This window comes from Muntiacus reevesi, chromosome 9 (assembly GCF_963930625.1).
Source record: "Muntiacus reevesi chromosome 9, mMunRee1.1, whole genome shotgun sequence".
Taxonomy (NCBI): Eukaryota; Metazoa; Chordata; class Mammalia; order Artiodactyla; family Cervidae; genus Muntiacus; species Muntiacus reevesi.
The window spans coordinates 1,314,312-1,327,251 of NC_089257.1; the positions used below are offsets into that span (position 1 = coordinate 1,314,312).

A 12,940-nucleotide genomic window follows, 5' to 3' on the forward strand; every position below is an offset into this window, starting at 1 on the left:
GGGCACGAAGGGGTCTGTGGCGCCGAAACAGGGCGTGTTCGGAGGGACGCGGGGTCGCGCGGCTCTCGGAGCCCTGGGCGAGGGCGCTCCACGGCTTCGGCCCGGAGCCCAGAGCGTCGCCCTCAGCTAATCCGTCTCCAGGGCCCAGGACGGGGACGGGAAAGTGCCGCGTGGCGCTTCTCGGACGAGGAAGCGGCCGCACCCCGCCTCGCGCGCTGAACGAGGCCGCCGACCCCGCGCGCTGCGGGGTGAGGGCGCCGCGCGGGGTGGGGGCCCTGAGGGCTGGCTTCTCCCGCCTCAGGGTTGTGAGGTCTCAGGAGGCACGTTAGCCAGGGGATCGCTACAGAAAGGCGCACCTCTCCTATTTCACTGGAGAAACCTGCCTTCGGCTGCCAGAGAGCCACCTATTCCCCTTCCTTCCGTCCTCCCCACTTGGCCCGCGGCGCCGCGGGACCTGCTGACTGGAATTGGAACGCTCGCAGGAGGAAGCGGGAAACGCCCGGAGCGTCTCCCCCACAATCCTCAGCGCCAGTCTCGGTAGGGCTTTCACCCCCCAGAATGGACTCTCTGTCTGTGAGCCCGGATAGCTCAGTCGGTAGAGCATCAGACTTTTAATCTGAGGGTCCAGGGTTCAAGTCCCTGTTCGGGCGCTGCTTCTAGTTTTAAAAAAAAAAAAACCCGGGATTTTTGAAAGTGAGAACCAGTTGTAGGAGCCTCTATTTGTTAGCCTCTTTCCTTTAGAAAAGGGAGTGAAATGTGGCGCGTGTACGCCCCGAATCCAGTCGCTTTCGGGGGAACAGCCCGGTAGGCCCCGCGCGCCCTGGTTGCAGAGGCGCCGCGAGATGCGCGGTGCTTCGCGGACGCTCTAAAGCCGCTGGTTTCCGGGCAACCGGCGGGCGGGCGGCCTCGGCTGCTGAGGTGGACGGCGCCTCGGGAAGGCCGGGGCTCCCGCAGTGGCCGCCGCCCTCCGGTCTCACCCAGAGCTTTGGAGCGGGGGCAGGCCTGCTTCTGTTGTGGGTGCTTTGAGGGCAGATTAGTGACTTCAGTTAAAAGATACCGTGTTCTGCCACCCTGGCGGCGGCGGCGGCGCCTGAAGGGACCCGCGTCAATCACGCTCTGCGCGCCCGGCGGGCACCTAGAGGGCGCCTCTCCGTCCTCTCGCTGGCGTCCTGGGGAGAGGCCGGGGAAGCCTCGGGGGCGAGAGAAGGCGGCCTGGGGCTCGGCAGGACGTGAATGCTCCTCAGGCGACAGGAACGCGGTTTCTTTCTCACTGCCCTGGAAGGCTCCGAGCTAAAAGCGGCGCACTTTGGAAGGTGAAGTTGGCAACTGAAAAAGCAGAGATGAGAGTGGAATCTTTTTAAAATTTTTCTTTAAAATTTTCCTCAACAGGGTTGAAGGTGCAGCCAGCCTCGCCGAAATAGCTCAGTTGGGAGAGCGTTAGACTGAAGATCTAAAGGTCCCTGGTTCAATCCCGGGTTTCGGCAGGACATTTTGAGTGGGTCTGGAGTCCTTTTCTTTCCTTAGTGACTTCCCAAAGGCAAGCCACCACACACGGTGAAGATGCCAAGAGCTGAAGTCTTTAAAGAAACCACAGATCATGGAATGACCTGGACCCAGTAGCACAGTCCCTCCACTTAAACACTGTTGGATGCTGGGTCACAGCAAGTGGCCTGACTCATTTATAAAGTGGTCAGCTCAGGTCTACAGGTGGAAGGTCTTGGGTTTGATGCCAAATATAGTCGCGTTGGGCATGCAAGTTTTCCTTATCGGAAGAAGACAAGAAGACAGTGTTCAAAAACGTTTGTCTCTACAGCAGCACTGGCAAATCAGGGTCCCACCAGTGCGTTAGAAGAATGGTCGGGATGGTTCCTGGCTGGAGAGGTGATTTATAAGCACGTGTCACTACCTAAAATATTTTTTGCAACCTCAGTTTTCTCACCTCTCTTCTCATCAACAATGCATGAAGTGTTACTGCTCAGCGCGAATATTTGCATATTTCCTGGCAGGAGCATTGCCATCGTGACTCTGACGACACGGATGCAAATGTCTTGGTTATGTGTTTATTGATGTTTTGAGTATAAATTAATACTACATATTAGTTTTAAGGTAAAAATATCCAAAGACCAAGTATCTATCATACAAACGCTGTAAAAGACTGAGGTTGGGAGAGAAAGTTACCGGGCACTTTCCTCCCCTTTCACTTTTTCTGCAAAACCCACCCTGGTCTCGCCTGCCTGCTGGGTTGTAAACGTACAGAATCAAGTGTGTTTTGTACAACCTCACCTCAGAGAGTGGTGTGGACACATTCCAATTTGTTTCACGATTTTAAAATGACCGCCGCCCGAACAGGGACTTGAACCCTGGACCCTCAGATTAAAAGTCTGATGCTCTACCGACTGAGCTATCCGGGCTCTCAAAAGTACTTCTTCTCTTAGTCTATCCACAGAAAATAGACGGCGTTGCCGTTCCTATTGGATTAAAATTCTGAGTCTTTTTGTTGTTTTAGTGAGTGGTGAAACTGCAGAGTCAAGTTCCAGCAGGCGCTTGGTGGAAGTCTTTTCTGATCCCATCACAGACTATGAAGAAAATATTAGTAAGTGCCTGCCAACCCCTGCTCCAACCAAAGCAGGACTCTCACCCCTAAAGGGAACATCCCAGGAGGAATTCTCCTGATTTAGGATCTGTGGGCGAGTCTCCTGGTGAGCTGGGGATTTCTAAACCCAGTCTTGGTCTGTGAAGAGCCCCAGAGCATCTTGTGGGTGGAACCTTATGAATAATTGATTAGGCTTTCTGTCTTTATTCATCAGAACCTATCCAGCACCAAGATCCGGTGCGCGTCCTCAGTGAGGCGCGGGAAGACACGAAATAGATGTCAAGCGCTTGGGTGGTGGGAAGCCGGTCAACACCAGAAGTTAAGGATCCTAATTAGTCTTCCAGCGGGTGATGATGCCCAGCTGAGCTGCCAATGGTAACTCGGGCCCTGAAGGCTCAGGAAGAGAATTCTGAGCAGAGGGAAGGGCAGAAGGGAAAAGACCTCCGCTAGTGAATCTGAACATTTTCCTCTAAGCTCTCACTGAAAAGTTCTGATCAGGTTGAATTTTATATTTTTAGGAAGTCCTATTACCCTGGAGGCAACCCGTGTTGCCTGTCATGCCTGTCATGACATGTTGCAGCCATCAAGCCATCAGTCACTGCAGCTTCCCTGTTGGTGCACTCGCTCTAAGGGGAATTCAAAATGGAGAAAAAACAGGATATTGGCCCTAGATAGTTAAGATGCATGTCAAAGGAATAATTTCAATGAGCCCAAATCCTTGCATCATCCCATACTTAGAAAAGCACTAAAATAATTAACTTGAGGTGTCTGTTTTTCTGTGTTTAGCAGCAATCTTTTGATGTTCAATTACATGTTTGTTTGTTTGTTTTTCCCCTCCAGGGAAAACTCCTATATATCCGGGGTCCTGCCTTACTTTCTTTGGAATAGTTCCTCAGAGCTATCTGAGAGTCTGCTTCTCTGGCTATAGTCTTTAGTAAGGTCCTTGAATAAAACGTAGCTCTTAAGTTGTAGGTTCTCTCTCTGTGTGTGTGTGTGTGTGTGTGTGTGTTTCAATTGTCACTAGTAGGCCCACCCTCTTTTATTTTCTTACTCCTGCTCCTTCATTGCCATGTTATTTATTGAGGTGTTGGATAAGATCCCTTGAAAGAGTAAGGGAAGGGAATCCTATGGGAGTAGAGCCTCATAAAGGTTTTAGCCCTCCCTGGAATTCGGACAATTCAGACACTTCCTCTGTCCGGGAAGAATAATTGCAGTTCTTTTATGGAGAAATGTATCAGTGTAACCAAACAGGATCCTAGGGGGCCTTCCTGGGATACACCCCTCCCTCCTCACTACAAACTCTACCTGTCTCTTGTTTGTAGAAAGGTTTAGTCTCCCAGGCCTCCCAAAGGCTAGCTCTAGACATAAGGATTGGAAAAATGTAAAGATATAGTAACAAAAGCTAGCAGTTGGGCCAGCAGTTTTTATTCAGTCACTAAGTTGTGTCCAACTCTTTGCAACCCCAAGGACCGCAGGGCACTAGGCTTCCCTGTCCTTCACTATGTTCCAGAGTTTGCGCAAATTCATGCCCACTGAGTGGTGATGCTATCTGACCATCTCATCCTTTGCCGCCCACTTCCTGGGCCAGGAGAACTGGTAACAATGGAAACAGATCAGCCATGTAAGTCACAGAATCTTTAGTTCCTCCCTGAAGGACACAGATAGTATCTGATGCACATTCCTGAGGTGGTTTGCAGATGCTAAAACCACCACCAGAAGGAAAAAGCTAACTGCACAGTGAGCAGACCACAGCCTTGACACTAATGACTCCATCTTGAGCACTACCGAATCTGTGGCTTGCATACTTCCAGAAACTCGCCTCAAGAAAGTGGAACCCAACTGACCTTGGAGTTGAAGATTAACTGTGATTAAAACAAGATGAGTCCAGCCAGACCACAGCATTACTCATTTTGAGATGATTGTCAGAGCTGGCTGTGCTGTTCTGCACACAAGCCCCACCTGCTCACCCCGGACACTTCCTGGTTTTTCCTATGAAATCTTTTTCTCTCCAACTGAAAACCTGGAGATGGTTTGGGGGACACCAGCCTTCTATTTTCCTAGGTTGCTGGCTTCCTGAATAAAGCTTCTTCCTTTTCCCACCAGTTCTTGTGTCTCTTGAACATTGACTTTTGAGTGAGAGCAGCTGAACCTGAGTTCATTTCCAGCTCCTGCTGGTAACCTCAGGAACTATAAGCAAAGCTTAAAAAGTAATCCAGTATGGAAAGATATTCACGTTCTGTTGAAAAAAAATGACAGAAGGTGCCAAACAATATGTATGACATAATATGTGTTGAAGAGTCAAAGGATGTGTACAGGAATATACATCCTTTAAATGTATATATCTGTATATATATGTATTAAACATGTATACATGTATTAAATATGTATATATATTTGTTTTTCACATATACATGAGATGTTTAAGGATAGAAAACAATATAATAAAAATGACCACCTTTTGAGGAACAGCTTTGAGGTGTGTGTTTCCTCTAAGTATATCTGTATTATTGGCTAAAAAAAAAGCATGTATTGTTTTAAATAACAAATGAAGAATAAAAAAATGTATCAGATTATTCTATCCTTTACAGATCACATAGGCAGTCCTTCAGATCAAAGCGTCCCTGATCCTGTGTTTTCTACAGACCCCAGCAGACAAAAGTGAAAAGCAAACTTCCCTCCCAGTAGGGGCTGGGTCTCCCTCTGAGCCTCAGTGTTTTGGAGGGGGGTTCCTGGTGTCCAGGAGGACTTTTCCCCTGTATTCTTCTTAGTTCTTCTGGATGGTCTAAGAGTTAAATTGATGAGACATATTAATAGGAGAAAATCAAACAAAAGTTGAATAACATGTATATATGGAAGGGACCCAGAAAAATCAGTAACTTGCCAAAACGTCTGAAACCCTCACCACAAATATCTTCAGCTCAAGCCAGAAGAGTATGCTAGGGGTAGTGATTTGGGACCTCAAAGGGGAAGAAGGCAACTGACATGGGGATGGAAAATCAAATGTTTGATAAACCAACGTTGGCTGGGCCATGCAGAGGCCATGGGCGGGACAGAGGGGACTTTTAATGCAGAGCCTATGCTAGGTTTTTCCCTGTCTACAAACCTGTTAGTACTCTAGCTGTCTATGGTGGTGGTAGCTCTCTGCCTGAAACAGGTCCTCCATCCCCTGTCTTCAGGCAGTTAGGGAGAAGGTCAAAAGTCACACTTTCTTCCCGAGTCTTTTGGACTTCGACTGTTTTCAGCTTTAGACAATCTGCGTGCCAAAGACACATTTTGAGGTGGTGAAGTTGCTCCCCTACACTGGTAGTGAAAACTCACCAGTGAAATTAGAAGCATCTTTCACAAACGAAGGTGTGGATCCCTATGACTCATATGACATGGAGTTAACCAAGAAAAATAAAAGCAGCTCCCCGCACCCCCACCGCAGGAGTTCCCTGTCTGATGAAGTCAGTCCTCTGAGGAGCTGGTGAGGTTTTGGCATAACCTCAGCTTCTAGCACAGCTCGGGCTTCAAAGCTGGGTACGGCTTTGAATGCAACTCGAGGGAGCATGAAGATCTATTTGCTGTTCTCCTGAAGGTAGACTAAGATGGACAGGCACTGAATACGGAGAACCGAAGTCTCAGAGGGCAAAACATCAAGTGTTGATGGTGTGGCACTGGGTTGCTTAGCACAGAGAGAGTTAACTGGAGTTGTGTGCAATCTCACTTAACAAACTGTAGTGTTTATTTTTCCCCCCCTATGCGCGATCCCTCCATCTCTTCATCCTCCATCCTGAAATGCCACTGTCTTCCCACTTTCTAAGTTCTTTGGTTTGGGAAGTTCCCTCCAATCTTTAAAGTCAGGGATCTTGCCTGTCTTTGCCACAGAAATCCCGGCTTGATGCCTTCCAGAGGGCGTCCGGGCCTGAGGACTCTTAGACTCGGCATTGCTGCACCCACCACTGGTAGGCCCACCTTCAGCCCCCGTTGAATGGGTCTGTCTTTCCTCCCGGAGTGTTTCTGCTGTGGTTCAGGAACTCTGCACATCTCCAAGGCCTCGGTGAGTGGCTGGCACCACGCAAGCTCTCAAACACTGGGGAATGAATGAATGAGTGCAGTGACTGCGGAGGGCCAGAGGTCAGGGAAGGCGTTCAGTGGAGGAGGGGCAGAACCGGTCCTTGGAAGCTTTTGTTTGCTGGAGCGAGGGGAGAGAACATGAACGTCAAGGTGAGTGATTTCCACAGTCAAATGGAACAAGTTTGTTCTGAAAAAGTTCTGTGGCACTCTATCGTGCCAGCCCACTTAATTGTGCATAGCGCTTACCACCATCTGGAATTCTATTTATTTGCTGGTTTATAAACCATCTCTGCCCGCTCTTACTCTACCCTGGAAGCATGCTGCTAAGGACCTTGTATATTTGTTGCTGTTCATGTTATTTTCTGTTTATTTTTTTAATCTTCGCATTCCCACAACCTCGGCGTTTAGAGCGCTATTTGGCACATAGCATGAACTTAAATGGTGACTGTTTCAAAAAGCGAACGTTTTTACTGCACAATGTGCCTCCTCTCCTGCTCGCTATACTTAGTATAGCTTCAGGCGGACGTGTACTTTTAAACTTTCCAAACCGTAAATTCTGAAGTTATTGCTGCACTTTCCAGGTCTGCTACAAACTCTCAGATTAAAACGTCATCGCGCCTCAGGCTGGAAAAGTAGGACCCGCTGTACCAGAAGTGGGGTTCGAACCCACGAGGATATAAATCCATTGGATCTTAAGTCCAACGCCTTAACCACTCGGCCATTCTGGTACCTATTGAAGTGGGCCCTATTTCTACGCAAATTGAGGCATATTAAGCTACTGCTAAATTGTAAAACAATAAATATTTTTATTCCTGGTGTAGAAGAACAGCAAGGAAATGGGAGTGGGGAGGGGACGCTCAGGAGCTTTCACCACGACCCGCTAACTTCCGCAGGTCGAGTTAGCAGAGAGTCTGGAGCCACATTAAAGCGATGGGGGAAGACCCAGGTAGCAGGACTCCCACTGGACTCAGGCCTGAGGCCATCACAGCGGAGTGGGACGGGACCCTTCCCAATGTGGGCGAAGGTCGCTGGACGCGGTAGGTGATGTATTTGTCTCCCTCCGAGCTCTTTCCTCATTTATCAAAAGAGAAGCGACTCTGGTGGGACTCGAACCCACAACCTTTGAATGCCTCCGTCTGTCTAGAAGTCCAATGCGCTATCCATTGCGCCACAGAGCCCGGTGCTCGGGCCCCCTCCGCGCAAGTGACATCAAGGCGGAGCGGCGGCGTCTGGGGGCAGCCAGGGGCGCGTCCAGACCGCTTTCTGTCGCGGACAAGTGGGGGAGCTCGTGTCGCCGAGGACAAGTGCGGACGGGAGTTGTGCTGGGAGGTCCGAGGGCCATCTGAGCGCTTTCCTGCGCGGGCCGTCACCGGCCTCCACCCTCCGTCCCTCTGACTGTACGGAGGGAAAAGTCTCTGTGCGAGGCTTCTGTATCCCATCCTGGCAGAGGCCGGCAGCGCGCGGTTCCATAGTGTAGCGGTTATCACGTCTGCTTTACACGCAGAAGGTCCTGGGTTCGAGCCCCAGTGGAACCACGAGGCGGGGGTCGCTCTCTTTTAAAGGCATTTTAAGTTGAGATTTCTTGGTGCCAACCGCAACTTGAGTTTTAACCCGGGAAGTGGCTGACTGCGACTCCCAACGGGGCTAGACGCCGCGCCCCAAGCGCAGGCTCGCGCCGGGGTGCCCAGGCAGCCAAGGCTGCCTCTTCTTGGCGTTTCTAGGAGCTTGCGGGCCGCCCGCCTCAGGCCGTCGCGTGTCGCTGCGCCTGCGCACTCGCGCCTGCCGGTGGATCTGCCTCTGGGTCCCTGAGCGGGCTGCGGGCGTCGCGCGCCGCTGCGCCTGCGCGCTCGCTCCCGCCAGTGGCTCTGTTTCCGGGTCTCTGAGGGAGTCCGCGGGCGGCTGAGGAGTGCGGGCCCACGTATTCCGCCCTGCCCCGTCCACACCTGCTTGGCCGCGAAGGACATCCCTACGGTCCCCTCCCTTGTTTGTTCATTACTTCACGTCCGCTGACCTGCTGCTTCATTTATTTATGTTTACAGTCCTTTTGAAACATTGCGTGCTGATGGTCGTGGGCTTGGGCAAACCCTGGGAGACAGTGAGGGACACGGAGGCCGGGCGAGCTGCAGCCCCTGGGGTCGCAAAGAGTCGGAGGCTGAGCATTGAGCCGTAACACGCTGGTGCTGGAGAATCCAAACCAGCCCCTCTGTTTTGACAGTGTCGTTTCCCACTGGCTAAGAATTTCTCTTTGACCAAACTGTAGCCGGCCCCTCTGAGCCCTTCTCTTAAATAGCCGGTTTATACGGCTTGAAGAGACAGTAGCACTAATATTGCTCTTAGTGAACTGTGGTGTTGGAGAAGACTCTTGAGAGTCCCTTGGACAGCAAGGAGATCCAACCAGTCAATCCTAAGGAAAATCACTCCCAAATATTCATTGGAAGGACTGATGCTGAAGCTGAAACTCCAATACTTTGGCCACCTGATGTGAAGAACCGACTCATTAGAAAAGATCCTGATGCTGAGAAAGATCTGAGGATCTGAAGGCGGGAGGAAAAGGGGACGACAGAAGATGAGATGGTTGGATGGCATCACCGACGTGATAGACATGAGTTTGAGTAAACTCCGGGAGTTGGTGATGGACAGGGAGGCCTGGCGTGCTGCAGTCTATGGGGTCTCGAAGAGTCAGACACGACTGAACTGACTGAATTCAAGGTTGCACCCCTAAAATGACCCGACTTTCAAATACAGAGCCTGCCTGAGAAAGCTGAATGCTGCCGCCCCGTTCTGCCTTTACTGTTTGTTCCAGACAGGAGCTGAATCTGCCCTCATCGCCTGTGTCTCCTGCATCAGGCGAGTTTTTTTTTTTTTTTTTAAACCACTAGCACCGCCTGGGAAGCAAGCCCCTCTTCATTAAAGACTTATGATTATTGTACAAAAGGTAGCATGCCATAAGGACCGCTCCCCTGCCCCAGCAATATCCTAGAAGTCTTTCTAGTTCCTTCTTAAGCCTTCGCTTATCCTTTCACTTCATGGTTTGGGCATAGCCCAATTCTTTAATCTGTGCCTTTTAATGAGCAATTACATTGTATTCAGTCTTACAGGCCATGCTCTAGTGGGTTTCCTTATTTGTAGGTTTTGGAGTGGATCAGTCTGTAGAGTAATAATAGCAGAAATTTTGAATGGCCACTATTATCTAACCTATTTTACAAATGAGGAAGAGAAAGAACAGAGAAGTTAAGTGATAGCCCAAGTCACACACTGCCCTAGACAGTGAAGGTGCACATCAAAGCAATGATTCCATTAAGCCCAACTCTTGCATCTTCCCATACATAAAAAAGGTGCAAAATTCATTAACTTGTGATCTCTCTTTAATTAGCAGTAATCTTTTGATGTTTGACTTTTTGTTTTTCTTTTCAAAAAACTATACATCCTGGTCCTCTCTTTCCTCTTCAGAATAACCCCTCAGAGCTACCTGAGAGGCTGGACCCAGGTTTAAGTCCTCAGTAAGTCCACCGAATAAAACATAATTCTTAATTCTTAGGTTGTGTGTACCTCCCCCCCCACCCACCCCCTTCTACATGGATTTTCAAGCCTCATTTCTGGAAATAAAAATCTCAGTTAACTCTTAGTTTGCCAAAGGGAGAATTATGGAAAAGGAATGTCGCCCTCTAGTGGTGAGAAGACATTATAAAACATTTTGCTCTGTAGACTCTGCTCCTATTGAAGAGGTTCTTTAGAAATATAGCTCCCCACCCACTTCAAAAAACAGAAAGAAATACAGCTTCCCAGGGTGGGAGATGTTGAACAGTTTAGTCAAAATACAAATACCCTGTGTTAGAACTCATATGTTAAAAGATTGTTGTCAAGCAACATGTTCTTATCACACTGAAGGAGGAGAAACACATTTTCGCGAAAAGTATATAGATATATATATTTAAAAAGCACAAACTTATTTACTTATTTAAAAGAACTTGGCTGCACAGAAAGCTGGGGAGTCTTAGTTCCCCAGCCAGGGACCGAAACTGCACCCCTGACAGTGAAAGCACAGAATCTTAACTGCTGAACTGCCAGGGAATTCCCTTGGGAAAACAGATTTTAATGTATACTATGTCTCCAAAGCACCATCGTCTTTTAGGACCCAGTAATCGATTAATTGGGCTTCTCTGGTGACTCAGATGGTGAGAAATCTGCTTGCAATGAGGGAGGCCTGGGCTCAGTCCTTGGGTAGGGAAGATTCCCGGGAGAAGGGAACGGCTATCCACTCCAGTGTTCTTGCCTGGAGAATTCCATGGACAGGAACCTGGCGGACTACAGCCAATGGGGTCGTAAAGAGTTGGAGACGACTGAGAGGCTAATACTTTCACTTTCTTTAAAATCAGTTGTTTCTTAAAAGTAAATGTGTGGGTATTTGTGTGTGTATAAATTTGTGTGTGTGTGTGTGTATTTGGAATCCTCAATTCACTGTTTGCCTCTAGAAAGTAAAGATTAAACGCTGAGAAAAGGTATGAGGAAGGGAATTTTTTTTTTTTTTTTTTTTTTTGGTATAAAAATTGATTTACAAGGAACCAAATAACTATTGGTGTTAAAGGAACATACTTATTATGGGAGACTATGATTCTGTATTCTTTGGTTTGAGAGGAAGTTTGAATTGTTCTTGACTTTCTGTTGTTGTTCTTGATGTTTTTTCATGTGGGTAGCTAGGTACAAAGTTCAAAGCTATAGTCAGAAATCTGGTGAATGATTTTAATTATAGTCAGGAAGTAACAGTCACCCCAAAGAAGCAAATGTAGATTTTTTTTTTTTGAAATGTAGAGTTTTAAAAGCCCAGGATCAGATATGAGTGTATGTGAATTTTGTCAATAGCTCCTGTCTTGTGTCGCCCCATCACCTTACTGAAGTATTTCACTTGTCTGTGCCTGGGCCTCTCAGGTTACCTCTGACACCTGGGCTTGGGCTTATCTCCCGCATGTGCAACCATTGCACAGTTGTCCTGTCCTGTATCTCTTCCATTCTGAGATGACACCTGGGGCCATTGATTGGGCCGGTAGACCACCTGAAATTAATCATTAGTGAGACACTACTGAGAATGGGCTTGGAGATGCCCTTTCTGCACCTTAACCACCAGAAGATGGCCATGACCTTCCAGAGATGTATCTAACTTTTGTAGTGATGGTGAAACGGGGGAACTGGTTCCAAATCAGGAAAGGAGTACGTCAAGGCTGTATATTGTCACCCTGCTTATTTAATTTGTATCCAGACTACATCATGCGAAATGCTGGGCTGGATGAAGCACAAGCTGGAATCAAGATTGCCAGGAGAAATAGAAATAACCTCAGATATGCCGATGACACTACCCTTATGGCAGAAAGCAAAGAAGAACTAAAGAGCCTGTTGATGAAAGTGAAAGAGGAGAGTGAAAAAGTTGGCTTAACACTCAACATTCAGAAAACTAAGATCATGGCATCTGGTCCCCTCACTTCATGGCAAATAGATGGGGAAACAATGGAAACAGTGACAGACTTTATTTTTGGGGGCTCCAAAATCACTGGAGATGGTGACTGCAGCCATGAAATTAAAAGACACTTGCTCCTTGGAAGAAAAACTATGACCAACCTAGACAGCATATTAAAAAGTAGAGACATTACTTTGTGGACCAAGGTCGATCTAGTCAATGCATGCATGCTAAGTCCCTTCAGTTGTGTCCTACTCGGTGTGACCCCATAGATGGCAGCCCACCAGGTTCCTCTGTCCCTGGGATTCTCATACTGGAGTGGGTTGCTATTTCCTTCTCCACCATCTAGTCAAAGGTATGGTTTTTTCCTGTAGTCATGTATGTATTGTAATACAGTAGCATCTAAATGACATACCCACAGGCACCATGACAATTCTCCTAGAGGAGGAAATGGCAACCCACTCCAGTATTCTTGCCGGGATAATCCCAAGGACAGGGGAGCCTGGTGGGCTACAGTCTGACTGGTTGCAAACAGTCAGACACAACTGAGCAACATGATCAACACCATTGGTCTTTGATGGTTGGCCTCAGAATTGTCATGGTGACTGTAGGTATGGCATTTAGATGCTAGTGATTTACAATGAGAGTATAATGAGGCTCAAGGTCCACTGGAAGTCAAATCCAGTCAAGGTCCACTGGAAGTCTGCCATCTTGGACTCAGTCGGTTCTAGCCAGTTTGTCATATCCTCAAGGGCTATGTCATTCATGTAAAGGTTGTGGCCTGCCCGCTTCCCTTCTCCAGGGGGTATTCCTGACCCAGGAGCTGAACCTGCATCTCCTGC

General features: G+C 48.3%; 1 long non-coding RNA gene and 6 other non-coding genes across 7 annotated transcripts; 4 read left to right on the forward strand and 3 right to left on the reverse strand.

Annotated features, from left to right (window-relative positions):
- Window positions 1-577: 577 nt before the first annotated feature.
- On the forward strand, window positions 578-650 carry TRNAK-UUU (transfer RNA lysine (anticodon UUU)). Its single transcript has one exon. It is a non-coding gene; the product is annotated as a tRNA-Lys (tRNA).
- Window positions 651-1,037: 387 nt separating this feature from the next.
- Window positions 1,038-5,010, forward strand: LOC136174699 (uncharacterized). The gene is made up of 3 exons (XR_010664415.1): window positions 1,038-1,313; window positions 2,507-2,593; window positions 2,808-5,010. It is a non-coding gene; the product is annotated as an uncharacterized lncRNA (long non-coding RNA).
- Window positions 1,412-1,484, forward strand: TRNAF-GAA (transfer RNA phenylalanine (anticodon GAA)). Its single transcript has one exon. It is a non-coding gene; the product is annotated as a tRNA-Phe (tRNA).
- Window positions 2,339-2,411, reverse strand: TRNAK-UUU (transfer RNA lysine (anticodon UUU)). The gene has a single exon. It is a non-coding gene; the product is annotated as a tRNA-Lys (tRNA).
- Window positions 5,011-7,294: 2,284 nt separating the features above from the next.
- On the reverse strand, window positions 7,295-7,377 carry TRNAL-UAA (transfer RNA leucine (anticodon UAA)). Its single transcript has one exon. It is a non-coding gene; the product is annotated as a tRNA-Leu (tRNA).
- A 364-nt stretch (window positions 7,378-7,741) lies between these two features.
- TRNAR-UCU (transfer RNA arginine (anticodon UCU)) lies at window positions 7,742-7,827 on the reverse strand. Its single transcript is given in 2 exon segments — window positions 7,742-7,777; window positions 7,791-7,827. It is a non-coding gene; the product is annotated as a tRNA-Arg (tRNA).
- Window positions 7,828-8,111: 284 nt separating this feature from the next.
- Window positions 8,112-8,184, forward strand: TRNAV-UAC (transfer RNA valine (anticodon UAC)). The gene has a single exon. It is a non-coding gene; the product is annotated as a tRNA-Val (tRNA).
- Window positions 8,185-12,940: the final 4,756 nt, after the last annotated feature.